This window comes from Oryx dammah, unplaced genomic scaffold, assembly GCF_014754425.2.
Source record: "Oryx dammah isolate SB20612 unplaced genomic scaffold, SCBI_Odam_1.1 HiC_scaffold_13, whole genome shotgun sequence".
In the NCBI taxonomy this organism is placed as follows: Eukaryota; Metazoa; Chordata; class Mammalia; order Artiodactyla; family Bovidae; genus Oryx; species Oryx dammah.
In genome coordinates, this window is record NW_024070197.1 from 56,448,771 (window position 1) to 56,476,549 (window position 27,779).

At 56.6% G+C, this 27,779-nt stretch overlaps 1 protein-coding gene and 1 long non-coding RNA gene across 2 annotated transcripts in view; one reads left to right on the top strand and one right to left on the bottom strand.

The window, feature by feature from the left end:
- The window catches only part of LOC120873249 (c-Maf inducing protein), a 205,459-nt gene that overhangs the window by 89,263 nt on the left and 88,417 nt on the right, over positions 1-27,779 (bottom strand). The gene's annotated exons all lie outside the window — the stretch shown is intronic.
- LOC120873250 overlaps positions 20,659-27,779 on the top strand; it is a 14,400-nt gene continuing 7,279 nt past the window's right edge. Inside the window, exon 1 of the long non-coding RNA XR_005723424.1 lies at positions 20,659-21,014. This is a non-coding gene — a long non-coding RNA (uncharacterized LOC120873250). The remainder of the gene's footprint in view (positions 21,015-27,779) is intronic.

A 27,779-nucleotide genomic window follows, 5' to 3' on the forward strand; every position in this document is an offset into this window, starting at 1 on the left:
ACGGGCTTTAGGGGATTGGGGTGGCGTGTCAGTGCAGGTCTGTCAACTGTGATGAATGAGCCACCTGGGCGGGGCTGCATGGGCCGGACACAGGTGCATAGGAAATATCTGTACCTTCGCCTTGATTTTGCTGTGAACGTAAAACTGCTCTTAAAAAAAAAAAAAATGAAGACTGGAAAAAAAAAAAAACAGAACCTGCTCCCCTGGCAGAAGAGGCTGGCTACTTCAGGAAGCCACGTGATCTGGGATGTGGACTCCAGGGGTCTGGATCCCCACGTTCTGGCTCTGCAGCCCACTGGCGGGGAGGCCTCGGGCAGCCAGCTCGCCTTGTCACCGCTAGGATGGTCACTGGGACCATGATGGTTATGACGTCTATGTGGACGCTTGGGAAGCCAAGGACTGTCTATGCAGTGGCGCTGGGGGTGCAGAGGTCAAGTGGGCCGCCTAGTCTTGGTCCCTCATGTCCAGACGTGACGCAGGGTAACCACCTCACGATCTGACCCTCAGGCATACTCCCTACCAAACAAAACCTATCTGTGACGTAATAAACAGAAGCGATAGTAAAAATATTTAATAGCCGAGACAGCCTGGGAATGAACGAAGTGGAACAGACACCAGCTGGAAGCAGCTGCTCCCGCGTCCAGGTGCAGCCCATGGGACTCCCGCCCGTGGCGATGGGTCGTGCACAACCCCCTTCTCACCCCTCTTTCTCCACCCAGCAGCATTCTGGACCACTGATGATGCCAAATCCAGCGGAACACAGTGTACTGAAAACCCCAAACCAACCAACTCTCTAAGTTTGGTCTTGAAGACTATTCCCTTTTCCCTGGGTCCCAAGGGATGTATGTGAATCCCTAGAATTCAGCCATCGCCCCTCTATGGGTCATCTATCTGGTTGCTTCCTTTAACAACTTAAAGCACTCACACTGATACCTTCTCATTCACTATCAAGCAATTGCTCCAAGGGGGAAAAAAAAACAAAAAAGTCTAGAATTAAGGACCTCGCAGTTGAGTGGGGGAGTCACAGACCACAGGTCGTCAGAAATCCACTGGTGTGGCACCCGCAGAACTGAAGGCACGGCCGTCCCAGGGAAGGGGAACTAACCAATGCAAACACAGGGCAGTTCAAGAAGCCTTCAGAGGCTAGGCGCTCTCTGACTCAGGTTTTGCAGGGTGAACAGGAGTTTATCCGGGAGAGATGGGAGACTGAGGGAGATGAGTTGGAGAAAACTATTACGATCCAGATTATGGAGTTCCTCAGATGCCTGGCTGTAATTCCAAAGGACAGCTGAGGAAGGTGGGATCCGATTCCCCAGTGCAAAAGACAGCGGGGGGACCAACATGCATGAGCAGGCCTTGTAGAGAATGACTCATTAGATTGCCCCCAAAGAAGGCTGTTGCTATGTGTCTGCAACTGGCCAACCAGGTGACCCACGAACAAACTATGTCCTTCCGTTATCGACGCTGCTATCAGAATAGTCACGGGTCATCACCTCTACAAGGAAGAGCTGCACAGCAGTCCCGGCAGGTCTTCCCTCTCAGGCATAAAGGACCACGGGGGGACGTCTTGCCCTGTCCATCAAGAGCATTTCTAAGCCTGAGTTATCAAAACAGTGGTATAAAAGTCACCTTCTACTACTCAGCACCCTACTTAACCCAATAGATTCCAAACTCCGACCTCTGAGGGACCCCTGAAGTCGGAAGGTTAGGTGCAGTGACCCCACTCACTACAAGCAGCTGTTTAGACCCAGGCAAACCCAAATCCCTTCTGGAGAGAGACAAGTGCGCACATAAATGACACAGTGACGAACCGCAGGTGCTGGTGAGAGGGGGCAGGGACGGCCGAGGGTCAGGACGCCAGCTGCTCGTTCACCGGGCCCTCGTTCATGCAACAGACCAGCAGCGCCGTGAGCCCTGTCCTCCAGCAGCTCCCAGACAACGGGGGCCTGGCGAGCTCGGCACGGGGTGAGACCACAGAGCCGCACGAGGGTGCAGGCTCTGCCGTGGGCGTGAAGGAGAGGACGACCACCGGTTCTGCAAGGCTGACTCTGGGGAAGCGAGTCAGGAGTCTGCTGGAACAAGGGGACGGAAGGGGGCAGCTTCCAGGGAGGTGGGGAGCGGGCGTCACTGCAGGGCGGCTCCACAATGGGGGGCGGCTGTGAGACCAGAGAGCTGGGCTGGGCCACGAAGGCCCGGCTACAGACTCAGGCGGCGTCCTGGGCCTCTAGGCGGGCGACAGGCGGGCTGGCGACCCGGGCAGAGGGGCCGCCAGGAGCCAGGGGAGAGGCCTGAGCGCTGCTCAGTGCAGGGCATCTGTGAACTCTGTGGTTTGGCGTGCACTTCTCTACAGAATGGGCTGAACTCATACTGACGCAGGCGACAGCGCAGACGAGCCTGGCAACAGCACGCCGAGTGAAGGAAGCCAGACACAAGAGGCCTCAGCGCGTATGGCTCCATTTACATGAGACATCCAGAATGGGTAAATCCAGACAGACGGAAAGCAGATCTGTGGTTCTCGAGGGCTGGGGACTGGCTTAACGAGCACCGGGGGGGGGGGGGGGGTGTGCCTTTGGAGGTGACGAGAGTGCCTTGGAGCCAGATAAACGGGGTGTCTGAGACACCGTGACAGTACGGAAGGCCACCAAATGGCTAATTGCATGTTATGTGAACTTCACTTCAATTTCTAAAAAGTTCTGAATAAATGTAATGAGTTCCAAGAACTTTCTAGACTGGAGGGCGATGGTGGAGCGGTTGGCCTGAAGCCTCTGCCCCACTTCAGGTCTCAGTGCGGGTGTCTGGGCCCAGTGGCCGGCAGTGTTCCTGCTCTGGACGGGGCGCGGGGCTCTCAGGGGACTCCTTCAGAGGCCATCTCAAGAGCAGAAAATCATCTCTTGGCACTGAATCATGTGATGATAATTCAGATGATGGATGGCGCCGGGCTGGTCTGTACAGGATGAAGCCACGGTTATTTCCAAGAGCACCGGCCGCCCCGGTAGGACGAAGCGAGCCACTGTGTGCGACTGCAATCGGTTGATGTCAACAAGCTCTTAACTCCAGATCAATGGCCTCATCGATTTCCATGGAAAACTCTATGACCACACAAGGCAGAGAAAAGGGTGGTTTTATATGCACACGCACGCACACACATGCACACGCACGCACACACATGCACGCGCACACACACACACACACACACACACAGCCTTGTACTCTGCTCAACATAAATAATCCCAAAACTGGATTAAGAGTCTGTTTCCTGAGCTTCAGACTCACAGTTTATTCATTCATCAAATATTTATTGAAGGCTTCCTGTGTGCCACAAAAGTGCTTCCAGACTGTTCTGGGTGTTTGGGAACACATCACCGAATGGAACAAGGCCCTTTGCTTCAGTGGAGGGCTTACGCTCCACCCCCTTGATATCCTCCAGGCTCCCCCAGATCACCACCCAAGCTGTGCCCACCCAGGGGGTCTCCCTGTGGTCTTCCCAAGCCTGCTGTGTGGCAGCACCTCATCTAGGTGGCCTCCCGCGAAGTCTAGTGACTGTCTGACTCCCAGCCCTAAGCCCTGAAGTGAGTTCAGCAGCAGGGCCAGACCCTGCTGCCACTCATCCCTTCAACTGACCCGCGCCTTCCCAGGCTCGCTCCTCCAGTTCTGCGCCTCTTGTTTCCTTTCTAGAACACGGCAAAGGCTTCCCGGCTGGAGCTCCCGTCCCCAGCTTCCTCTCCCCACCTCTCTCTGACAGGACGCTGCCACCAGAGGTTTCCTCCCGAAACCCACTGGCTTTCCTTGCCCCTCTGCCCCGTGACTCTGGGTAGCCCTGCTCTGCCTACAGAGAAGACCCCAGCCCTCTGACCCTGCACCCAGGAGCTACCGTGAGGTGTCTCAGACGCTCTGGTGTCTCCCGGAGTCCAGAGCACCTGTGCAACGTCTAAGAGCAGAGAGGAGCTTGGGTCCAAAGAAACTTATTTCCTCAAACCCCAACTGGGAGCAGCGGTGAAAAGAAGGACTAGGAGACAACAGGCCTTTTCTGGGGGCTCACTCCATTGCCCCCCTCCTCCGAACTTCTGACCCGACTGTGGGAAACTCTACTGATGACTTTCACGGAGGACTGGTCCCTCGCTCTGCCCAGAGACAAATATTCCCCATGATTTATTTTTAAGAAGCAAAATCGGGCAATGATTGAGAAAGAATTCAGATTTAGCCCCGGACAGTTGCTCCACAAATAACAAGAATAGCCTGGTGGCCGATCGCAGTCAGGGTCAAGGAACAGAGCCTCCTTTGCTGCCGGCTGGGACCGCAGCTGCCGGAGAAGCCCCCAGCCCCGACCTCAGGGCAGGACTCGTGACACGGGGGGGACATTCACACAGACGAGAGGCTCGGGACTCTCCCGACGCTGCTTGCCATCAGTGGGGAGACACGGGGACCAAGCGGCCCAGATGTTGGCAGTGTCCTGCTTGCAGCCCCAGGAACAATTCCCTCTTTCACAGCCCAGGCAGGCAGCCAAGGTCAGAGGCAACGCCAGCCAGGGCTTACCCTCCGTGCCAAGGCCCTTTAGAAAAATTTAAATAATTTTAGATAGAAATGTCTCCTCTTTCCTTGCCGTAAACAGACCATTCAGAATATCCTCTGCCCTTTTCTGGATGACATTTACTGCCATTCTGAGCATCCGTGACCACACACTGCCCCCGTCAGGAGCTCAGGATGCAGCGGTGAGCGGCGAGCGGCAAGCGGGCCCCACACTCAGGGCTCCAACCGCTGTGCATTTCTGCACTCTCATCTCCTTCCCATCAGCTGCCGCCCTCCCCCAGCCTCAGCGCTCCAAGCGTTTGTGCTCCCTGAGGACTGCATGTCGGTTCGTGAAAAACCCCCACCTCCCAAAGTCGCTGCTTCCAGCTCGTGGTCTCGGGAACCCAAGCAATACACTTGTTGGGGCAGTGCCCGGGGTGTGAGTGAATGAGACCCGTGAGCTTGCGGTGTAGCGACCACCACTTCTCAGGACGCGGGCCTTTGATTTCTGGGTCCCTACTTGTCCAGACCCGCCTGCCCTTCTCAAGCTCGGTCTGGTGACTGATTTTATAAAAGTATCACCTTGGCCTCGTCAGGCTCAGAAAGATAGATGGGGGCTGAGCTGTCGAGACAGCACATAACCAGGCCAGGCAGGAATTCCAGGGCGCTGACCGAGCACTCGAAACGCCAGTGTGGGAGGAGCATTCCCTGGGTCCCCAGGCCCTCCAGGGAGGAGGCGGAGAGCAGGAGCCGAAGGCCCTAAGCTCCGGGAGTCAGTCTCCCTGGGCTCAAATCCCAGCTCTGTCGCTTCAAAGCTACTGAATGTGAGGCAAGCGGTTCCATCACTCTGCGTCTCTGAAACATCTCCACCTACCTCAGAGTGTTATTGTGAGGAGTAAAGAAGACATGGTTCTTTAAACGCGAGGCTGAGAAATCCCCCTCCAAGGTACGGTAGCCGAAAGAACTGAAAACAGGGACCCAAACAAATACTGACGCGTCACTGTGCACAGCAGCGTATTCACGAGAGCCAGAAGGTGGGAATGATGCACGAGTCCGCCAACGGATGGACGGACAAGCCAAACGTGGTCTGAATACTGCTCACCCACAGAAACAGCCCTTTACACAATGCAACACGGATGAGCCCTGAAAACATCAGGCTAAGTGGACGGAGCCAGACAGAAGGCCACGGACTGCGTGACTCCGTGTTACCTGGAGCATCTCAAATACGGAAAACCACAGGGGTGACAGAGCACAGAGCTCAGGGGCGGCAGGGAAAGGTGAGGAGTGACCGTGAGGGAGACAGAGCTCCTGCTGGAGATGGTGAGACGTCCTGCAGTTAGAGGTGGCGGCCGAACCACAAGGATGTATTAAGGGCCTCTGAACACGCCCCTTTACAATGGGTAATTTCACGCGGCATGATTTTCACCTGAGCTTCAAAGAGCTTCAGCTCAGTGCCCGGCACATAGCCCAGCGCCCGGCACACCGTCAGCGCCTGGCCCAGCGCCCAGCACACAGTCAGCGCCCGGCCCACGGCCCAGCACACAGCACACAGTCAGCGCCCGGCCCACGGCCCAGCACACAGTCAGCGCCCGGCCCACGGCCCAGCACACAGTCAGTGCCCGGCCCACGGCTCAGTGCCCGGCCCACGGCCCAGCGCCCAGCACACGGCCCACTGTGTCAAAGGCTCCAGCAGTGGGAGATTCTGCAGCTCCCTTCTTGGAGTCTCAGGTTCCTCACCAGTCCACTAAGTGGGTCTTGCATGGCCGTGACCTCATGGGGCTGCTGAGGTGAAGAAATGAGACAGTGTGGGCAGGTGCTTCGGCCTAGACGGTGGCCGAAACATTCAGCTTGTGATGCTGGGGGTCCTGAGAGGCAGGAGGAGGCGGGGATGGGATGCAGACACGGTGCAGGGGTTTTACGTGAGGCGTGTTTGAAGGCAGACACACCTTCCTTGTTTACAAGGATCTGAAGAGGAGCGAGAATCCTTCCAAATCCAGAGACGCGGGCTCAGTTCTACCAGGAATGAACACTGGTTCCTCAGCAAGACTTAGCTAAGTGTTTTGCAAACCTGTCGAATCATTTTGTCTTTTTAAAGCACCAGACCCTTTTTTCAGATGCAACCTGTGCCCAGAGTCCCAGTGGGTAAAAGGTAAGGCGGGCACCTCTGGGGAGAAGTGGCGGGGAGGGCCTGGGCGAAGCCCCCAGAACTTGCCCCACCTGGCCCTGGTCCCTCTCCTCAAACCCTCCTAGGGACACACGCGGGGACTGACCCAGCAGGTTCCTGCTGATTCCCCTTCAACAAGGAGGCTCAAGGTGAACCCTTTTCAGTGCAGGACAGAGGTGCTTTGGAGCTAGACACTGCCTTCTAAAGTCTGGAGGGCTGCTCGTGGGGCCAGGAGAAGCAGCTGCATCTGTGGGTGTCTCAAGAGAACAGGGCGAGGGCTGAAGGGTCTGAGGCAGAGGGGTGGCTGTGAGAGCTGCCCGGGGAGGCGAGCAGCCCCAGGGGGGTCACTGCACCTGTCTCGGCTGACCTCAGTGGCCCTCACCCTCATCTTCCTGCTTGTTGTTGAAAGTGAACGTCGCTCAGTCGTGTCCGACTCCTTGCAGCCCCATGGACTAGCCAGTCCATGGGAATTCTCCAGGCCAGAATACTGGAGTGGGTAGCCTTTCCCTTCTCCAGGGGATCTTCCCAACCCAGGGATCGAACCCAGGTCTCCTGCATTGCAGGCAGATTCTTTACCTGCTGAGCCACCAGGAAGACAGGTAGATGACTATTCATCTGCTCCATCAGGCAGGGGCACCCTCCCCATTTCTGGGCAGAGGAGACAGAGGCACAGAGAGGGCAGCATGCTTGCTCGAGGTAAACTGGACCTCTTAGCTGAACTTGCAAAGAAAAACAGGGGCTCAGGAGAGGAATGTCACTTTCCTGAGCTGACGGAGCTAAGCAAGACTGGGACACTTGTCTCCTTTTTTTTTTTTCCCCGACACTTGTCTCCTGATTCGTAGCCAAGCGCCCCTTCTACCCTACCACCCTGGCCTATCCAGAGAGGTAAGAGAGACCCAGCTGGGAAAGCCAGCAGGTGATGCTGGGCCTTGCAGCCAGGGTGAGAGCGAGTGGCTTCAGGGCCCAAGGTGGCCTGGGCTTGGCTCTGCCATCACCACTCCCCGAGGACCGGTGTGGAGGCAGCTCTGACTCACCTGCAGCGGCATCTCCCTGCAGCCACCACTGGCAGGGAGCAGGTGTTACTGCTTCCAGGCCACCGTCCCCAGAGACAGCTATGGAGCGTGCCTGCACAGAGCTGTCTGTGACGTCTTCCATGTGAAAAAGCCCAGGGCGTCCCTATCTAACTGGTCCAGAAAGTTATCTGCCCGTCAGCTGATCCATGAGGATGTCACACCTTCAGGGCTGAAGGGACCAGGGGGAAGGGATGGGAAATTCACAGGACAGCCCTCTCTAACGTGGGTTCCGAGATGAGGCTGGTTTTGGACAGAAGAGAAAGGAGGAAGGAAGGAGGAAGACAGGAAGGGAGGGAGGGGTCTCATAGACAAATATGTGGAGAACTGCCTCCCTGGTGTCCTCATTGAGGGTTCCCATTCACGGTGACCTATTAAAGGCACTGGGAAGGCCCATAACCAAACAGCTGTCTAAATCGTTTTTACGCTGCAGAACCTTCGGGTGCGTTTGTTTTGCAGTTGCTGTTACTCTTACTTTCTGCTGGCACACCTATTAACATCGTGGAACAAAACTCACTTTAGGAAACATGAGACTAAGATATGCCTGGCACCACCAGGAAAGGGGCGGGAGCAGTTTGAGTTTCTTCATTTGGAAGGAAGTCCTTCTCAACAGCAAGGAGAAGATCATTGGCCGCCTTAAGGAACTCTGATGCAAAGCTGTCATGCTCAGAAAAAGTCCAAACTCCTCAGGACGGTATTTGACACCCTCGACAACTGGGTGCTAGCCTCCCCAGTATCACCTCCCCTCCCTTCACCACTGAGGACTTCACTGATCCCGACGTTCCCCGCTCAGAATCCGCTGAGCCTCCAGAAAAAGCCCTGGTAACAATCTCGTGGGCTTCCCAAGTGGTGCTAGTGGTAAAGAACCCGCCTGACAATGTGGGGGACATCAGAAAAGCGGGTTTGATGCCTAGGCTGGGCATGGCAACCCACTCCAGTATTCTTGCCTGGAGAATGCCATGAGCAGAGGAGCCTGGCGGGCTACAGTCCACAGGGTTGCAAAGAATCAGATAGGACTAAAGTGACTTAGCATGCGCACACAACAATCCGCTGAGCTTACCAGGCAGGGGGAGCTTTTCAGAGGTAAGAAAAAAAAAATCACACATGTGTTTTCCCGCAAGGAAGAGGGAGCATGGTGAGGGACTGTTAGTGAATTCGGTGCTGTGGTACCCATTTTACAGATGAGAAAACAGAGGCTGGAACCCCTTCTCAGTCCTCTCTCGGGGTTTCCTGCTCTTGAGCTGACCCAACGCGGGCGTGCTGGCGAGCTGGATGGAAGGATCACACTGAGCCCCCTCTCAGTGCTCCAGACAGACTCCATCGGGTGGGCTGTTTCTCCCATTTCCTCCCTGCACCCACCTCACTCCAGAGCACTCTTATTCTCCAAGTCAAATTTTATGGCCCATTAGTCCCCCAGCTGGGGTTGAGCACTTAACATTCTCCCCTGCCTTTCGTCTCTGAACACTGTCCAGACACCCCTCTGCCCTCATCCAGAATGAACACAGTGACCGTGTATTTCATCCACTCAGACGCACAGCTGAACCTCCCCTCCTCTAAAGCTGATGTGATAATGAAGTTTGGGGTGCACTCGTTTCTCTCTGAGAGTGCTTCAGAGAATCCTGTCTTACGAGCTGTGGTCTCTCATTTGCTGAAAGATGGGGGTCCCCACCCCACAGAGCTGTTCCAGGGACGAGGTGAGACAGTATCTACTGAGCGCTCAGTATCGACTGCACCAGCCTCTCAGCAAGCATTTCCAAGCATCTGCTCTCATTCTGAAACACAGCCCGTCTATAAAACACATTCAAGTGCTAGTTAAGTGATGTAACTGCCCCTCCCCTGTGAGACCATCACAGAGTCCTGCCCACACGGGTTGGACCCCACGCTCACAGGGCTAGGAAGGGCCCAAGGAAGGACTAGAACTTGGAACTCCTAACTGCCCACACCCAGCTCGGAGAGCTCTGGCTCGGAGCTTCCAGCTGTCACAATGGCAGAAATTCGGCATCCCCAGGGGGACCAGGGAGGCGGAGGCAGGGAGGGGCCCGTGTCCCAGGCGGCGGCTCAGCCCCGAGGGCCCGCAGTCACGGTGCTTGCTTTGCACTAATGGATGAGGTCAGCCTCCACGTGGGACCTGCTTTCCTGGGGCTCAGATCCTTACTCTGCAGACCCATTGGCTGGACTCGGGGGGTAAAGAACTCTGTTCCCCGCAGCCCTGCATGGGCCCTGCTCTGAGTCACCTAGAAAACCCGGGCTGGTGACAGCTTTGGAACTGATCGCAAGCGTGGTGGGTGAGGGCAAGGAATTCAGTGCCAGGGTCAACGCAGTGCAAGCTGGCGTCTCGGGAACGCTCCAAGCCTCGTAAAGCAGCAGAGGAGGCAGAGAGGTTGCCACTCCTCTGCTGTGTGCCTTAAATTTTCTGTGCCTCAGTCTCCACCTCTGTATAATGGGAATGATAATAATAGGTCCCTTGTTTGTATGCAAGTTAAACAAGGTCATCAGGGTAAAGCATTCAGCAGGTACCAGTGGCGCTAGTGGTAAAGAAACCACCTGCCAATGCAAGATATGTGGGGGTTCGATCCCTGGGTCGGGAAGATCCCCCGGATAAGGAAACGGCAACCCACTCCAGTACTCTTGCCTAGAAAATTCCATGGATGGAAGAGCCTGGTGGGCTACAGTCCATGGGGTCGCAAAGAGTTGGACACGACTGAGTGACTTAGCGTGCACACAGAAGCACAGAGTAAGCTCAGTACACCTAAATTCACCTTCGATATTACACTATAAGGCAACTCTCCTTGAGAATATTCCGGAAGTGGCAGGGCATGCCTCTTTGAAGCCCATGAATTGGGAGCAATCAATATCCCCTCTCTGAGGAGGACTTGAGAGAGATTTCAGCAGGTGACAACATTATATAGAATATAGAAATGGTCCTACTCCAATAGAAAATAAAAAGTTGAAAAAAGTCCCTCCAGCAACCACTTAACGAGCTCCTACTGTGCGCAGGGCCCTGGGGACACTCCGGGGACCACACAGTCCCTGCCAGGGTCTGGGACCTGTCAGTGGAGATGGTGACCTGTCCCCAAGGGTCGCCCACATACCTCCCGGCGTGGAGCACAGCAACCAACACCCCAAACCGGACAGACGGGTGGAAGAAAAGAGCAAAGGTCAAGGTCTACTTCGGCTCAAAGTCAAAGCCTCTTTCTTACAGAGAAACACCCCTCACCTTCCCCTCCCTCCATGTTCCAGTGAATCAAAGCTTCCCTGCTCGTCCAGGGCGAAACCCTCCGGTGGTTCTCCGCTTTCGCCAGAGCGTCCTCTCCTCCTGGCAGGTCGCACAGACATCGCAGGCCCAGCACAGGGCCTGCCCGGTCTGACTGAGCTGACACGCCAGGTGCCAGGCCTGGCACCCTCCACGCTCCAGACCTGCCAGCAGGACTCCCAACACTGAGAAGGCTGCCGGGCCAGGCCCCAGGTGGCTGGGGTGGGCCAAGAGCTTGCACTCCTGCAGCCTGCAGGCGGACGCTGAGTGCGGGGCTGTGGGAGTGTGGGCTCCCTGGCAGCACCGACACCCACCTCCACCCCTGGCGCCCCAAAACAGCAGCCAGGGGGGCGACGGGGCACCTAGTGTGACTGCAGAACTGAACTCGCAGGTTGACTCTGCTGTAATTAATGTGAATCCGCTGCTTGTGGCTAGTGGCTGCCATACTGGGCTGCCCAGGTAGAGCCTCCAGAGGTCCAACCTGGGATCCTGAGGTTAAACAGCACCCCTGGAAATCAGCCGGATGAAGCAAAGCACATCGGGGCCCTGCTCTCAGACACACGGTCTCCTCTCTGCACCAGGGGCTTCAGACACGTGACAGCTCGCGTTTCCAAACCCAGGCACTGCGTTAAGCCCCTCTCGGGCATGACTACCCGGGGAGGTGAGCGTGGTGACATTGCCGATCTCACAGATGAAGAGGCTGAGGGCCTGTGCTGCTGGAGGGACAAAGGATTTGAACTCAGGTCTGAGTATTCTGGAGTTTCAGCCCCCATCCTATAGAACCCCACTCCCCACCCCCAGCCAATCTCAACGCCGCCCCCACGCCCCCACTCCGGGAGCAGGCCGGCCATCCTGCAGCAGGGTGTGGCGCACTGCGTTTTCTCCCCATTTTGTCCATCTGGAAAACAGGGACGCAGAGCAGGCGTGGGTGCGGAGGGTGGTGAAAGCCTCCAGAGGGTGTCCAGTTCCTCTCAGATGGGCCACCATCCGCAGGAAATGGGAGGCATTGCCAGAACAATACGTAAAGGGACAACTCCATCGACAACGCTGCCTCCGACAGAACGTGCACTTCTGATTCCACATCTCCCCTCAAACGCCTCCCTCCAGCCCTGGAGAAGAAAGCCTCAGCTCTCAGGGACCTCCTCTCAGGTCTCCTCTGGATTTCACAACGTTCACTGATACTCTGATGTGGGGGCACTCCCCTGTCTGGACCTCCCCACCTCCCGCGTCCACCCTCTGGGGCGCCCAATCCGCAATTTCCCCCACCCCCCAGCCAACGATCCAATTCCTCGCTGCTTCTTCCCGAAGCCTCCAAGGATGAAATGAGCAGGGTGCACACTCCTTTTAAAAAGAAAGTTCTCACGCCATGGTTTCCTTTAAATCCTGGCTCTTCCTATAGAGGAATTGGCCTTGATGATTAGGGACGGGAGGTCGTTTCACAGCATCATTTCATCATCTTCTGTCTACACTTCTCTCTGCACCTGAGACTCACTGACACCTGAAGAAACTTGGATGTGAATGACCAACCAACCCACCAACCACATGGTTTGCCTGGGGTGGAGGAGTTTCCCAGAATGTGGGCCTTCCCACGCTGGGACAGGGAAGGCACCTGCGGGACAATGACCTCTGTCACGAGGGACTGACTCTTCCTGACCCGTGTCGCTTTCCAGGAGAAGCGCTGGGCTGGTTTCCCAACCATCACCAGGGACCTGGGCACCTGTGACTGAGGGGCCAGCAGCCCCCAGCCAAGCAGGGGCACCAAGAGAGGAGTCTGGAGTTGAAGCCAGACTGATCCCAGCCCCACCCCTGCAAGCTGGCACCTGGAGCAAGGAATTTCTTGAAGCCTCAGTTTCCTCGTCTGTATGATAAGGACAGTGAGACTCCCCTCCCAGGGCAGCTGTGGGGAGAACGAAGGAATAAAAGTGTAGCAAGGACTCACAGAACACTGGTTCTTGCCCTTTTGTGCTGCTACTGTTAAAACCCCAGAAGGACAACTAACTTCTCCAAATGATTCCAAGGAAGAACTCTCAATATTTGATTTAATTCACATCCCCACACCCCACACCCCATTTTCTGCCACGGGAGGGACTCTTTCCAAGAGAGACCCCAGAGTCCTGTGCTGGAATGGGGGGAGGGGTTCACGTCGTGCACACCGTCCACAGAAAGAGCTGATCAGGTCACATGGTGTTCTGAGCAGGGTCAGGACGCACAGGCGGGAGCCAGGCAAGAGGCTGATCTGAGAGCAGAGACAGGAACTTGAGTCTGGGGTGACTGCTTGAAATCACCACTCTGGAGATCCAGGAAAGAGATGGCCGCTTGGATAGTGAGCTCAAGGTTTCTGAAGCCTTGGGAAGAACACGCAAGAAAGCCCCGGGCAGAGAAGGAGGGAAGCTGGCCCAAGGACCAGCCAGAACACTACATCAAAGTGTCCTGGGCTGGTGCCCAGGGCTGGGACCAAGGACTTCCCAGTGATATGTCCAGGAGGGTCTGACAGTGGGGGACTCTCTTCCCAGTGCTCTTCCTCTCCGAGAGGAAGGCTGAGTGAGGAGAGCCGGGTGGGGAGGTGGTCGTTTCAGCACAAGCCCACCTGTTGGTGCAGAAAGAGGCTGGGGTTTTTCCTGGCCATCTCAGGAAGGGCTCAGAGCTGGGAAGCGATGCCGGCTTGGGAGGCAAAGTTGGGACTGCCACACTCAGCAGGGGCTGCCATGCTAGGTCGAGGAGGGGTGGGACCAGCCAAGGTGATGAATGGGAGGCCTGCCAGCCCATGCTGTGATCTCTAAGTACTTGCAAGCTCAAGATGAGAGGGCTAACTGATTTCTTTCTCAGTCCTTTTTTTTTCCTTTAATGGATTTTTTTTTTTTTTCAAACAGCTTCAGCTCTACAGATAATAGGGAAGATAAGAACGCTCCCGTGGTCTCCCCTGCTCACACTGGTGCGATGCCTTTGTTACCACAAGTGAAATGACAGTGATGCTTTATTATAACAAATGTCCATGCCTGTTTCTGATTTCCTTAGTTTTTACCTGTTTTATTTAACCTAGCATTCTTTCTCTGCTCCAGGATCTCACATCGCATCTAGTCATCATGTTGCCTCAGGCTCCTCCAAGTGTGACAGCCTCTTAGATTCTTCTTGTTTTTCATGACCTGGAGTTACAGGGAGTGCTGGTCAGGTGTTCTGGAGAAGGTCCCTTGGTTGGAGGTCTGATGCCCATTTGGTCACACCTCTGCCCAATTCTGCCCTCCGTGGTCTTGCTTTGTGTACACCGGTGGTATTTACACTGGAAATTGGCAAACTCTGCAAATCAAGGCTTCCCCCCCAGAATTCACCACTTCCCAGAAAGCAGATTCTCAGACACATCACTGATTCAAATACAGGGAGTCAGAATTCTTACCCGTATTCTCCACCACCAGGCCATATCTGTTCTCTGAGCGGGAGTCTATATGTCTATGGGGTGGGGTGTGTCGGGGGGGGGGCGCGGGGGTGAAGTTCTGGCCTTTAGGGCTCCCAGGTTTTGTTAAAAACCCACATTCCCACAATGAGAGTTCAGATACTTATGGGATGACTTGTCTCAATGAGCAAAGGCCCCAAGCCCCATGTGGCAAAGATATGGATGCCCACACGCGGCCAACCGGCCCCCTGGGCAGGACTGCCCTGCCCAGTCAGCCCCTGCAGACCACGGCGGCAGCGGCAAGGCCGAAACACAGACCAGAGACGCCAGGACCGCTTGGGCTCCAGCCAGCGTCATCTCCCTCTGAGAAAGGCAGGAGCTGAAAAGTGGTTAGTGGGGAGGCAGAGAGGAGGAGAGCGTGGTCTCTGAGGTTGGTTACCTCTTGGTTCAAACTCTGGCTCCACCACCCACTGTGGGGCCTTCCCCAAGTCACTGCACCATCCTGAGCCTCCGTTTTCTCATCTGTAAAATGGAGCAATAGGCCATCCCACATAGGTTGTCCAGAACAGGACAATAAGGGCAGAAGGCCTGATCCAGAGTAGGTGCTCGTGAGTGGTGGCTAAAAAGTGTCAGCGGACACAGAACGAGCGGGCAGAGGGAACAGGACAAGGCCAGGGGCTACAGAGACGCTGCAGGCGCCTCTGCTCCCGGGAGGACGCGTTATCCTGTGCAGGTCTCCACGAGTTCCGGTTGAACGCCTCTGCCCCACTTCCTCTCTACTCGCCCCTCTGCTTGTCGGGAGGCTGGCTCTTCTCACGTGCCTCCTGGCCATCGTGCCTCCTGGTCTTTGCACTTTCTCCCCTTGAGGCAGTCATGCCTTCGCACTGATTCACACACGTTTTGCACATTAAGTTTGGGTTTTTTTAATCCTTTATTTGCCAAACATGCTGCAACTGCACCTTCTTGGTTCATCATTTGCTTTTCAAATGGATTTACAGTGAGGCTGATCTGACTGTTTCTCCATGCTCGAGGGTCACTTCTTATGCAGCCAAATCTAGCTCTCCCTCCCTTTGTGATTTCTCGAACAGAAACAGCCAAGGTTCAGGGCTGTTGCTGATCTGAGGTTGATCCCTGCTAATTGGCTTGCACAGTGACAAACAACTGTAATAGATTCCGCTCCCCTCTCTCCTCCCCCAGCAAGCCGAGGGCAGTGCCGGGGCCTCCTCCCGGCCAGGCCTTGGCTCCATGGAGTCACTCCCTTGTTCCCTGGAGCTCCTGCCTGGCCCGGAGAAGGAGTGACTCACCCCGAGGCAGAGCGCCTCAGCGGCCCAGTGGTTACAGGGTTTTCGTGGAGCAGCCCCTTACCTGAGGGTGGGGGACCCAGTTCCCTTCTGATTCTTAGGCTGGATGGATGGACATTCATACATGCACACACCCGTGTGACCGCTGCCCCGCTCCCAGGAGGCTCTCTCACGCCTCTTCCTTGGCAACAACCCCCAGAAATAAGCCCTCCTGTTATTCCTATCACTACAGGCTAGTTCTGCCTGCCCTTGAACTTCATTTAAATGGAATCATGCAGTATGTACTCATCTGTGTCCAGCTTATGTTGCTCAGCATAATGCCTGTGAGGCTGAGCAGCAGGATCTGTTATTTTTCGTGGCTGTATAGTACTCCCCCGTGTGATTACGTCATAATGTGCTTACCCATTCTACTGCTGGGTCGTTTCCAGTCTCAGGCTGTTACTCTGGCTGCTCAGAACTCTCTTGCTCATGTCTCTTGGTGAATATCATTGGGAGTAGGATCACTGGGCACCAGGAGAAGGCAGTATAAACACAATGGATCCTTGCCAAGACCTGGCAGGCAGGCAACATGAGCCTCATCATACAGATGAGGAAACAGAGAAGTGAAGTCAATTGCCTGGGGTCACACAGCTGCAGTGTAGCAGAGCTGGGCCTCACACTCAGCTAGGCACAGCTCCCCTCTCGCACGGGTGGGTGCCCTGAGTGGTACCTGGCAGATATGCCCTGAGAAATTTCAGAGAGAGAGGACAGGGGAGGACAATGTTCCTTAACTCCCTGAAAAAGCAGCAAGGCCCCACTCTGTCCCCAGGAGGCCGGGAGACCGAGGATGGGGCTGGGAGGGCTGAGCAAACAGAGACACATGAATGAGGCCTAAGTCCAGCAAACCCCAAGCACATAATTTCATCTGGAAGCAAAGGCGTCCAGCCGCCCGGCGCGCCCTCCTTCTTGGGAAGAGGGTAGCCTCCGATCTGAAGCGCCTTTGTCTCCCCAGGGTGTCCGAGACAGGGTGGCAGAAGCCTCGCTTGTGCAAACAGATGACAGTCAACGGTCCCCCATGTCCCCCAGTGCCCGCCTCCAGCTTCAAAGGACCAACTATTTCTCTGGTCTCTCAAGTTTCCCTGCAGCCTCCCATTGGCAGTGAGCACCCGCTCTGAAACCTGCAGGGTGCCCACCCCACCGGCCCCCTCACAGGGCTGGGAGCCGACGGAGGGCGCCGGAGGGGCCAGAAGGCACTCATGTGCGCAGAGGGGGCTGCACACAACCACAGCCCTGTGAGTGTGGAAGGCTGCTTTCCCAATGACCGGACAGGCGAAGGGCTGCGGAATCAGATAGGCCGGCAGGGCCCCTCCCTCCTCTTTCAAAAACTCTTAACTTCCCCTCTGAACATCCCTCCTCTCCAGGGGCTGCACGGCCACCACGGTTACACAGGCAGCTCCTGTGGTGGCTGGGACCCTGCCCAGCAGCCCCCGTGATGGTCTAAGGGTCAGTGTAGGCCCTGAGCCTGGCCCTGTGGAGTCCTTTCTTGGGAATCTGGAAGGAGGGTGAGAGCAAGGGGGAAGCTGCGAAGAGGAAGCTGGGTGCATGGGGGCCGCACGCCAGCCCAAGGGGGCAGGGGGAGGAAGCAAAGGGCAGAGAAAGTGGGGATGGAGGGGCCGGGCCTTTGGGTCCTGCTGCCCCGAGGCCTCTTGAGCCGAGCTGCCATGACGCGCACCTGGCCCTCGGGAGGTTAACTGGGGACGGCGCATTTCAGTGGGTCCTGAGGATGCACAGGAGTTCGTAAAGACCTGGGAGAAAGGCTCGTCTCCTCTGAGCAAGCCCGCTGGCAACCAAAGGTGCGAGCATCCCTGTGGAAGGTCCACCACATAACCAAACGCATCCCCTGCACACCCAGCGTGGGGCATGGACTCCGGGCTCAAGTTCACCCGCTGCCCCGACCTTGGTCTAAGTAGGGACTTTCCGCGGACTCCACGGTGACCGTGCCATTGCTGCCTCACTCCCGGAACTGAGCCCGCCGCCAGCCGGATGTCCTGTGCTCCCTCCCAGATCGGCCAGACCTCACAGGGCCCTCCAGAGTGTAGTCCCTGCGTGCGAGCCAGGTGGGAGGCCGCCGCTCCACACTCATGGTCCTGGAACCCCGACCTGCACACATGTACCCGCATGCGCGCTCCCCTGCTTTGCTTCAGCACGTCATCAGCTGCAAACTCACGGTCCGCACACTCATCCAACACCGTGTGTGAGTCTTACTCCTCCCTCTAGTCCTGCCTCCTTTCATCAGTCACCTATCATGTGTGGATTCTTCCCCCAGCCCCCCGTTTCTCAGAGGGGGTGACCCGCAGGGCCACAGCCTCAGGCCTGCCTGGGTCTTCCCGTCAGAAATACAGAGCCGCCGGCACGCCGCCAGCGGCCCCCTGAGCCACGCTCCTGTAACAGGCTCGCTGAGCTCTGCCCCTCCCCACCGACCCTCAAAAATTCCAGGAAGGGGCTGAGAACCCCAGGACGCGGAGATGAGATTCCTCTCTAATAGCTTTATGGTTTATTTCTGCTCTGAGAGCATTAAATATACAACACGCACCCACCACAAAGATCTATCTCTATTTTTAACCGTGCCTATGTATACATACGCTTTTAAATTGAGTGTCTGGAGAGCTTCGTGAAACATCTTAGGGAAGCCCCCCACAAGAAAGGTGGCTTCGGTGGGGGCGTGGTGCGGATGGCCCAGGGGCAAGGCCTCTATTGTTTTTACTTTTTCTTTTTTAGGCCATGCTGTGTGGCATGTGGGAATCCCAGTTCCCCAGCCACGGATGGAACCCACGCCTCCTGCAGTGGAAACACAGGGGGTCTTAAGCACTGGGCTCCCAGGGAAGTGCCCCAACCAGCCGCTGACTCCCCTTCCTGCGTGGGGGTTCATTCTCTTCTCCCTCGGGAGACCCATCTGCCCAACTGAGACCCGGGCTCTGCTGTGATGTACCAGCCACCTGCTTCTCTCCCACCCACCACGAGCTCTCTCAGACCACGTACGTCCATCTGTCCGAAAGCTGCCGGCTCGGGGCGAGGTGGGAGGCCAAGTGGCCGGCCTCCGGGCCCCGGGCTTGGGCTCTGCAGTTCCAGCAGCCGCTGGGTGCCAAGCTCCACTGGCCGGAGACGGCCGGGCCGCAGCAGGGCTGGTCGGCCTCCAGCCTGTGGTCTGCAATGGGAGCCTGGCTCTCCCAGCGAGGTAAACAGCCAGATAGCAGCGAGAGTGGGGCCAAAGGCAGACTTTTCTAGGTACTGATCTGTTTTCCAGGGCACCTCATCTCTGCGCCATGAAGTCTGGGAATAACAAAAGCATGAGAGAGGCAGCCCAACGCCACACGGCTGGGACAAAGGCAGAATATGCCTGCCTCTTGCTGCTACACGATCACCTCGTCCAGTTGACCCCAAGCTGCTAACTCTGAATGCTTACAGGTCACCCGTGTGCCTAGTGAGGACCCCCAGCACTGTGCAGCAGGCTCGAGCAGGGTCTGGGCATGTGCGTTCCCAGCACACTTCCAGGCGAGGCTGAGGCTGCTGTGCGCGGACCATGTGTCAGAGGCAAAGTGATTTCCCACCAGACAGGAGGAGGTTATCACCAGCATTAACCACAAACGGGGAACTGCAGCTTGTAGAATTCAAGGTCCGCCTGGAGTCACAAAGGCGGGTGACGCAGAGGCGGGATCTGAACCTGGGCTGGGGGCACTGGGGCCCGAGGGTGTGACTACACCCTGGGGGAGCCTCCCCCCGGGCGCCCTCCAGGCTTTGCTTCCTTCTCTCCAGTTCCCCGGGTCCAGGGTGCCAGCCGGGCTGTGGGAACTGGAAAATGAACCCTCCTCCCAGTCAGCACGGGTCATGGCCAGGCGATCTGGGGACGCCTTTGTGCAAAGAACAAGATGCCCTTTAGTCAGGGTGGGTCAGTTCCTTGCCAGGGCACGTGGGGTTCCAGCCCACTCGACCCTTGGCCATGACGAAGGCCAAAATGAAAAGCTGAAAAGCGCGCCGCCAGCTGAGGGAGGCCCTGCCCCCGGTGTTTCAGGCTGAGGCAGTGAATTCTAGGAAGAGCATGGGCCCTGCGTTCCAATGGTCTGGAGTCCAAATGCCACCTTTACTACTTGGCCGCTGTGTGACGTTGAGCAAGTGGCTGCACCTCTCTGAGCCTGTGTCCACATTTGGAAAGGTGGGAAATACCTCCCTCCCTCGTGGAACTACTGTGAAATATGAACTCTGTGCCTCTCGACGCTGGCACAGAGTTGACACTGGATAGATGAACGAGCCAGGCAGGTGCTCAGGGGCCTGGCGGGGCAACCCGCCCGTGCTGAGAGAGGGCGTCGTCGGGGAAACGCGAGGACTGCTCGGCGGCCACTGCCATGGGCCCCTGCCCAGTGAGACCACCCTGCCCGCAGAGGCCCGGCTCGCTGTGTCAGCCCTGAAGGGCCTCGCTTGAGGGCAGAGAGGCTGGCGCCTCGCAGGTGGTTTCTGGAATGAGAGAACACCAAAGAGGAGTTCCATGTGTGCAGCTCAGAGCTGAATTCTGATGCTCTGCACTCTGAGCCAGGTGAGCATGGCAGGCCGTGGCCCTCCGTGCGGCATCCCCCAGTCTGCTGCGAGGCCTCCGGGAGAGCCAGCCCAGTAGTGAGCTCTGGTTACGTCCATACCCTCATCTTGGAGGTGCCTCTCCGCCAACAACCCCCAAGCTGCCCTCAGCTTCCCTCCCTCGCACGTCTATACCCCTTTGACCCTGGGCAAGTCCTGTCCGCTTCCCTGCCAGCCAGGTCCTGCAGCCAACCCCTGGTCACAGCCCCCAGCATGGCTGCCAAGCATTGTGTAACTCTGCCCCGGTATGACAGCAGGCCCCGCAGGTGCGCAGACACGCCCTCCCCAACCCGTCCACATGGTCTGTCTTTGACGGCGGAGACATCTGTATCTACACTGGCTACCAGATGTGCAAAACATGGCCCCTGTGACGTTCTGTACTTTCAACTTCATTTCTTTTCAATTCACTTAAATTTTGATGGCCACGTGCCGAGTGGCGCTCTATCGGACTGGAGGCTTAGCCCATCCTCCATCCAACAGCCGAGGGACGGATTTTAAAGGCAAAGTCAGGCTGTGTCCCTCCTCTGCTCAAAAGCCCCCAGTGGCTCCCTTCTCACTCGGAAGGAAACACGGAGCCCTGGCGCTTGCCTGTGAGACCCTCCGTGACCCGCCAGCCTCACTCTCTGCAGGCTGAACACCCACTACCCTCTTCCTCGCTCACTCTGCTCCACCCCAAAGGCTCATCCCAGCCAATCCCACTCTGCCACAGGGCCTTGGCAAGTGCTGCGTATACACCCACCCTAAACATCATCCCAGGTGGTGCCCTTCACTCAGTGCTCTGTACTGATGCCACGGAAGGACACCCAAGTCCCCAGTGCCTCGCCACCTCTGCCCCAGGTTGGCTCCTTCGAAACCCCTATGCTCACCTGAGATATGGTGTCACCTGTTCGCACATCTATTCTCCTCTTCCTTACGACACAAAACCTTTGCCTGTCACGCTCACGGTTGTGTCTCCTGGGCCTGGAGCAGCCCTGGCCAGGCACACGGCAGATAAAGCTGAGCAGAAGCGTCATTAAGATGCCTGGCGCACAGCACACGCTCTGCTGCTGCGGTAACAATAAGCTGTGATCATCATCCCGCTCCAAACCCAGCCGGCCCACACCAGGGCTGGACGCCACATCACCTGGCCCACCTGGCCGGCCCTGGCGTTCCCTTTAACAAAGACCCACGGGGGGACGACACCCTCTCCTCTGCCCGCGTGCCCCGCCTGTGGGCGCCAAGAAGCTGGAAGCCCCGCAGAGAAGGAGGGAGTGCTGTGCGGGATGGCAGAGGGGGCACTCGAAGGCCATGCAACCACACCCCACCCCTCATGAACCCGGGCAAGCGGGCTCCACCGGGAAGGGCTGCATGTTTACACGGCTGTCTTATCTGCCCGTGCGGCTGTCGGGAGTCTGCGCCTTGCTTTCGAAAGGACAAAGTATCCTGGGGAGTGACGCTGAAGGGGACCAGCGTCACGATCGCAGGGCACGTGTCTGTAGGGGGAGGGGAGGCAGGTTCAGGTTGCTGAGAAAACGCTCTGGACCCACCGCTGCGGTGCCATGGGTTTAAGCGGCAACACGTGACAAAGGTGCTTCCTGCAGCGCCTGGCATCCAGGGAAGAGCTCAGTAAATACTAACCACTGCTGCGTTTACCAGCTTTATTCCCTGGGACACAGCAGCCTGCCTGGCCGGCGCGCTTCCACCTCCACCGCCTCCCTCCTTCTGACTCCGTGTCTCTGTTTCCCTCGCTCATTCCAACCCAGGGTTTCTCCATCTGGAGACATCTGGGGCCAGATCGCCCTCTGCGGTGGGGGCCTGTCCCGAGCATGGTCTGGGGCTGAGCAGTTGCCCCGGCCTCTGCCCACTGTGGGTGGGAAGTGGAGATGCAGGCTCCTCAAAAAGGAGAAACCGATTTTCAGAGGCTCCAGCTGCCCCTCTTCTGGGTCCACGCCCCTGAGAAGTGAAGGCGGGATCCCTAAGAGACACGTGCACACATGTGTTCCCAGCAGCACTGCTCACAGTAACCAGAAGGCAGAGGCGGCCCACGCACCCACTGGAGGACGAGCGAGTAAAGGAAATGCGGTCTCCGCTCACAGTGGAGCCGCTCAGCCTCGGAGAGGAAGGTGATTCGGATGCGTGATGAACCCCAAGAACGTCAGGACAGCCATAAAAATACAGACGGCGCATTCCACCCGGATGAGCCACCTAAAGGAGTCACAGTCGCAGAGACAGGGTGTGGATCTGGGCCACTGGGGACTGCGTCCCTCACCAGCCCAGGCTGCCTGCTCATCCACGCTCCCCCATCCCCCACGCTCCCCCACGAGGGTGGGTCACCCTCACCCCATCACCAGCCCCCAGGTCAGAGGTAACTCACCCCAGCCTGCACAGTTGAACCCACATGGCCCAGAGCCCCTGAAAGTTCCCTGGGTTTTTAGCATAATGAGGATTATTCAGAAAGAGGACTGGAATCTCCCAGGGATCCAAGGAAAGGTTAAAGATGAAAAAAAAAAAAAAGGCCTGGAAGAACATGCCCACAAATATTAACCGTGCTATCTCTGGGTTGTGGGAATCCGAGTAATTTCTATTTACTTTGTTCTGCTTTATCTCCTATAAGCAAGTGTTTTGTTTGCCTGTTTGTCTGTGTGTGTGTTGCTGTAAAGAGTAGATTTAAAAAAGAAATAAATAAAGGCATTTCACTCAAAGAAAAAAGCTAATACTCAAGGTATTACAATTAACACATTATTGACCAGGGAGTTTTTGCAGAAACACTTAAGGCCTAAGATTTGTTATGGAAGTGAGTAACATTTGGGTAACAAAAGATACAATATGTCTCTCATCAAAAAGTTGTTAAGAACCCAGCGAAATAACGAAAGGGGTTTTGGCACTTGCAGGGGAAAACAAACAAGCTCCAGAGACCGAGAATACTCTCTTGGGTGGAGAAGCGGAATTCAGCTCTCTGGGGATTCTAACTGTGGGGCTGCACTCTGAGCCCACCGTGAGAGCTGCTCCTTCTGCCCCACACTCTTCCCTCCATACTTGCCCCAGAAGGCAGTGTGGCACGTTAACCGTCTCTCCTCCTGGAAGCCAGACCCACCCAGGGCAGACACCTCCCCACTTTTAACAACTTTTTAAATTTTAAAACCATTTTAGTTAGAGGTTAACACCCATGGAACATTCATCACAACCAAGAAGCCAGCACTGGGACATGACTACCGGCTAACTCGACCTTTCACCCAAACTTGGCTGCCCACCCCCACCCTGCCCCAAAGTCCCTTTCCTGCCCCGAGACCCCGGCCAGGACCCCAGATTACATGTGTCCTTTCACCCTAGCCGCCTCAGGTCTAGAAGTGTGGCACACACCTGGCCTGAGGTCTCGACAGGCTTGAGGACCACTGCTCAGGTGTTTTACAGAATGTCCTTGAATTCGGGTTTCTCCTGTGGGGCATCCCACATATCTTTATTGAGGTGAAATATATATAACTAACATTTATAATCTTAGCCATTTTTAAGTATCATTACCTACAGGCACACTGTTGCACAACCACCACCATCCACCCGTCTTCAGAACTTTCTAGAACTTTCTCAGTCTTCCCAGCTGGAACTCTGCCCCCATGACATAGTCACTCCTCATTCAGTGCCAGCCACCCCTCCTTGGCCCCCCACCCCCATCCTCATGCCTCGGGGTGCCCATCATTCCACCCTGTCTCTCTGAATGTAAACCAGAACCACCACCAAGACGCCACTTCACACCCATCAGGATGGCCACTATCAAAACAATAGAAAGTAGCAAGTGCTGGGAAGACAGGGGATTGTGTTACAAAACACAGCCAGCAGCGAGGTGGGAAGCACATCAGTGTTTCCTCCAAAAATTAAACATGGAATCACCACACAACCCAGCAATTCCATCCCTAGGGACATGCTCTCAAAAATCCTCAGAAGGGACCTGCATGGGTCTTTGGTCATCTGTGTTCATAGCAGCATTATTTATTCATAATACCCAGAAAACGAACGCACTGACTTCCTTTTACAATGGGCCTCCCCCTGGAATAGCGCCCCAGGGCATCCCCGCGCCAGCAACGTGGGCACAGGGCGTGGGTTCCCTGAGGGTGTGCTGGCGGCCAGGTGAGCCGGCCAGCCATGGACGTCCCGGCCGAGGCTGCATCCCAGGGCAGGGCTGAGGCACCAGAGCGGACACTCGGGGCCCCAGGCAGCGGCCGCCCCTCTGGAGGAGACGGACCGGGGCCTGTGGCCCTGCTGACACTGCCAGCCAGGGGCTCTTGACGGCGGGAGAGAGGCTTGCCCCGTCCCCAGCACACCCACCCCTGGGGAGTCACAGAACAGCACCCACCGAGAGCAACTGCCTGCTGAGAGTCACCCTCACGGGGCTGAACAAGCGCTGGACAGGACAGCCAGCCCCGCCCCAACCCCCGTTTCGCCACAGGGAAACTGAGGCGTGTATGCCTGATCAGACTCACCCGAGGTCACACAGACGTCGGCCTGGTCCGTGTGACTCCAGAACTCAAGTTCTGATGCCGAGGGGATGTTCCCCGCCCACCCAACCCCCACCCCAGCTGGAACATCAGGACCCATCTCCACCCATCTCCAGGCCTGTGGTTTTTAGGGAAAAGCAGAGGCTAATGCGAGAGAAGGAGGTGATTCTACTGGGTGGGACCATACTCAAGTTGTGAGGAAAGTGAACGGCAGCAACAGTGGAGTTCCTGCTTATTAAGCACCTGCTGTCTGCTAAGATTTAACCTCCCAGCCATCCTGTTCGTGGCCCTCCTCTGGCAGCATTATAACTGACCCACTCTAGAGACAAGGAAACTGAGGCTCAGCAGGAAGAACCACTTGGCAGCAATCCGGCGCCTCGATCAGGGCAGAGGGCAACCAGCCCCACTCTGCACGGAGTAACTGGCCCAGGGGAGTGTCCCTGACTCTTCAGTGTGAGGCTGGATGCATTAAGGCAGGAAGGGGCCTCAGAGCCCCCAAGGACAGAAGCCAAGGGTCTGCATGTGGGGACAACTTTCCTGAGGCCACGCCTAGGGCTGGAGGGGAGGGCCAAGAACACAGCCCTTCTGTCAACCCTAACCCACATCAAAACTACCTTCTGGAGCTCACATTTTTGGCCTCTTGTTAATTTTTTAGTTTCTTCTCTGGCACCCGCTTTGTTCCTCAAACTTGGGAAGTTCCAGCATGGTCCAAGGTGTGTTCCAAGGAGGCAACTCAGCCCCACTGCACCTGCACTAGCACCCCTGGGAGCTGTGTGGCCTTGGGCAAGTGGCTTCACAATCTCTGAGGTCAGTCTCAGCCACGCAGGGCAAGCGGGGGACTCGTGTGCAGCACGCAGACGGCAGGGCTGTGGGAGCATCTGGACAGTCGGGCACATGCGGCTCTGCAGCAGGCTGGGCGGAATCAGAATGGGAGGGGAACACACGGCAAAGACTGCGTGCTCCCAGCTGGGGAGAGGAAGACGAAACAGGCCTGCCCAGGCGACACGCCTTCTGCTTCACGGTAACAGCCGCGTGGGGCACAGAGGGGCCCTGGCCCTGGCTGGCCGCCTGGGGGCCCCTCCACACCCGTGCAGGGCAGCAGGCCCACCCTTTCCGGCAACCTGACCGCGGGCCTGCTGGTTCTGCTCCCATCTGCCTGGGACTGCCTCCCTGGGAGGCCCGGCAGTGGCTCTGGCCAGTCTTTTGGGGGTCCCCATCTCCCTGTGTCCCCTGCCAGGGTGTAGAGGTCTGCTTCCCAAAGTTATTAAGTCAGGAAGGAGAAAACGTCTCCATCTCAGTCCAGGGCACCTCGATCTCCCCAGAGGCAAGAGACCACTTCGGAGAAAAGGTCAAGAAGGATGTTTTTCTGAGCCGCTCCGTCGTGTTCCTGTCCCTCAGTGATGCCTGCTGCTTATTATACCTATGACAACATCGGAAATGTTTCTTGTGGATTTCTGCAAGTGGGGGGGAACGTCTCTGGCTTTCTTTTCCCCCTGGCTTTGCATTGGGTGCGGCAGGCCAGAGATGAGGGTCTTGAGGGGCGCGGCGGTTCCCTGAGCCAGGAGGTGTGAAGGCAGGGGTGTGGCATCCAGGTGAGAGGGTGCCCCCGCCCACCGCAGGGGTGTGCTGAGGGGGCCTGGCCAGAGACGTGGGATGGGCAGGCCTCCCCGGGTGTGTCAGCCCAGGGCCACCTGCCGCCGGGGCTTCAATCTGCTGAGGATTTAGTGGGGGAGACAAATGTCTTTTAAAATCGCTCTCATTTCCTGAGTGCCCATTAGATGCTGGCAAGTAAGTACTGTGCCAAGTGCACTAAGCTTTGTTTGGGTCTCAGGGAGTCTTGCCAGACGTTATAATTATTTCCATTCTACAAACAAGGAACTGTGGTCCACGAGAAGGCTAAAGCGGCCTGGACCAGGGTCACACGGTCAGTGAAGTGGCCAGGGGAAGAAAGACACCTATTGAAGCCGATGATTAAAGAAAACGAGAAAGTGCATTGGTCATCCTGAGTCAGGAAGTAAAAATCTGGAGGTAAGGCACAGATGAATTAGATCACATGGAGATGTTTGTCAGTTTGGGATTTTGCAAACACCTCATGCGCCTAGTGGTGACTGCCTGGGAGTGTGTTTGAAGGATCCTGCTGCAGGCATCTGGGCTCGACAGGAGAGCAGTGATTGATTATTGATGTCTGCTCTGGACACGACTGTGGGACGCTATAGAAGAGATGCCGCATTTCTCATCACGAATTGACAGCACATCCTCTCCTGATGCTGGAGAAGGACTCCCTGCTCCTTCGCGTCCTCTTGCATTTGGTGAGCTCAGTACAGAATAACAGGCAGAAATGCTTTTGGAGAGGGAGCTATTTTCTCTGAACATTAAAAGACACATTTAGCATTTCAGGGATAAGATTCAGTTCTTACAGGAAAGGTAGGCTCCACGCGGTGCACACTTACAGGCACCCACTGTGCTCACACGGTGCACACTTACCAGGCACCCACTGTGCTCACGTGGTGCACACTTACCAGCACCTACTGTGCTCACGCAGTGCACACTTATCAGGCACCCACTGTGCTCACACGGTGCACACTTACCAGCACCTACTGTGCTCACACGGTGCACACTTACCAGCACCCACTGTGCTCACGCGGTGCACACTTATCAGGCACCCACTGTGCTCACGCGGTGCACACTTACGAGGCACCCACTGTGCTCACGCGGTGCACACTTATCAGGCACCCACTGTGCTCACGCGGTGCACACTTACCAGGCACCCACTGTGCTCACGCGGTGCACACTTACCAGGCACCCACTGTGCTCACGCGGTGCACACTTACGAGGCACCCACTGTGCTCACGCGGTGCACACTTATCAGGCACCCACTTTGCTCACGTGGTGCACACTTACCAGGCACGCACTGTGCTCACGCGGTGCACACTTACCAGCACCCACTGTGCTCACGCGGTGCACTCTTATTACCAGGCACCCACTGTGCTCATGCAGTGCACTCTTATTACCAGGCACCCACT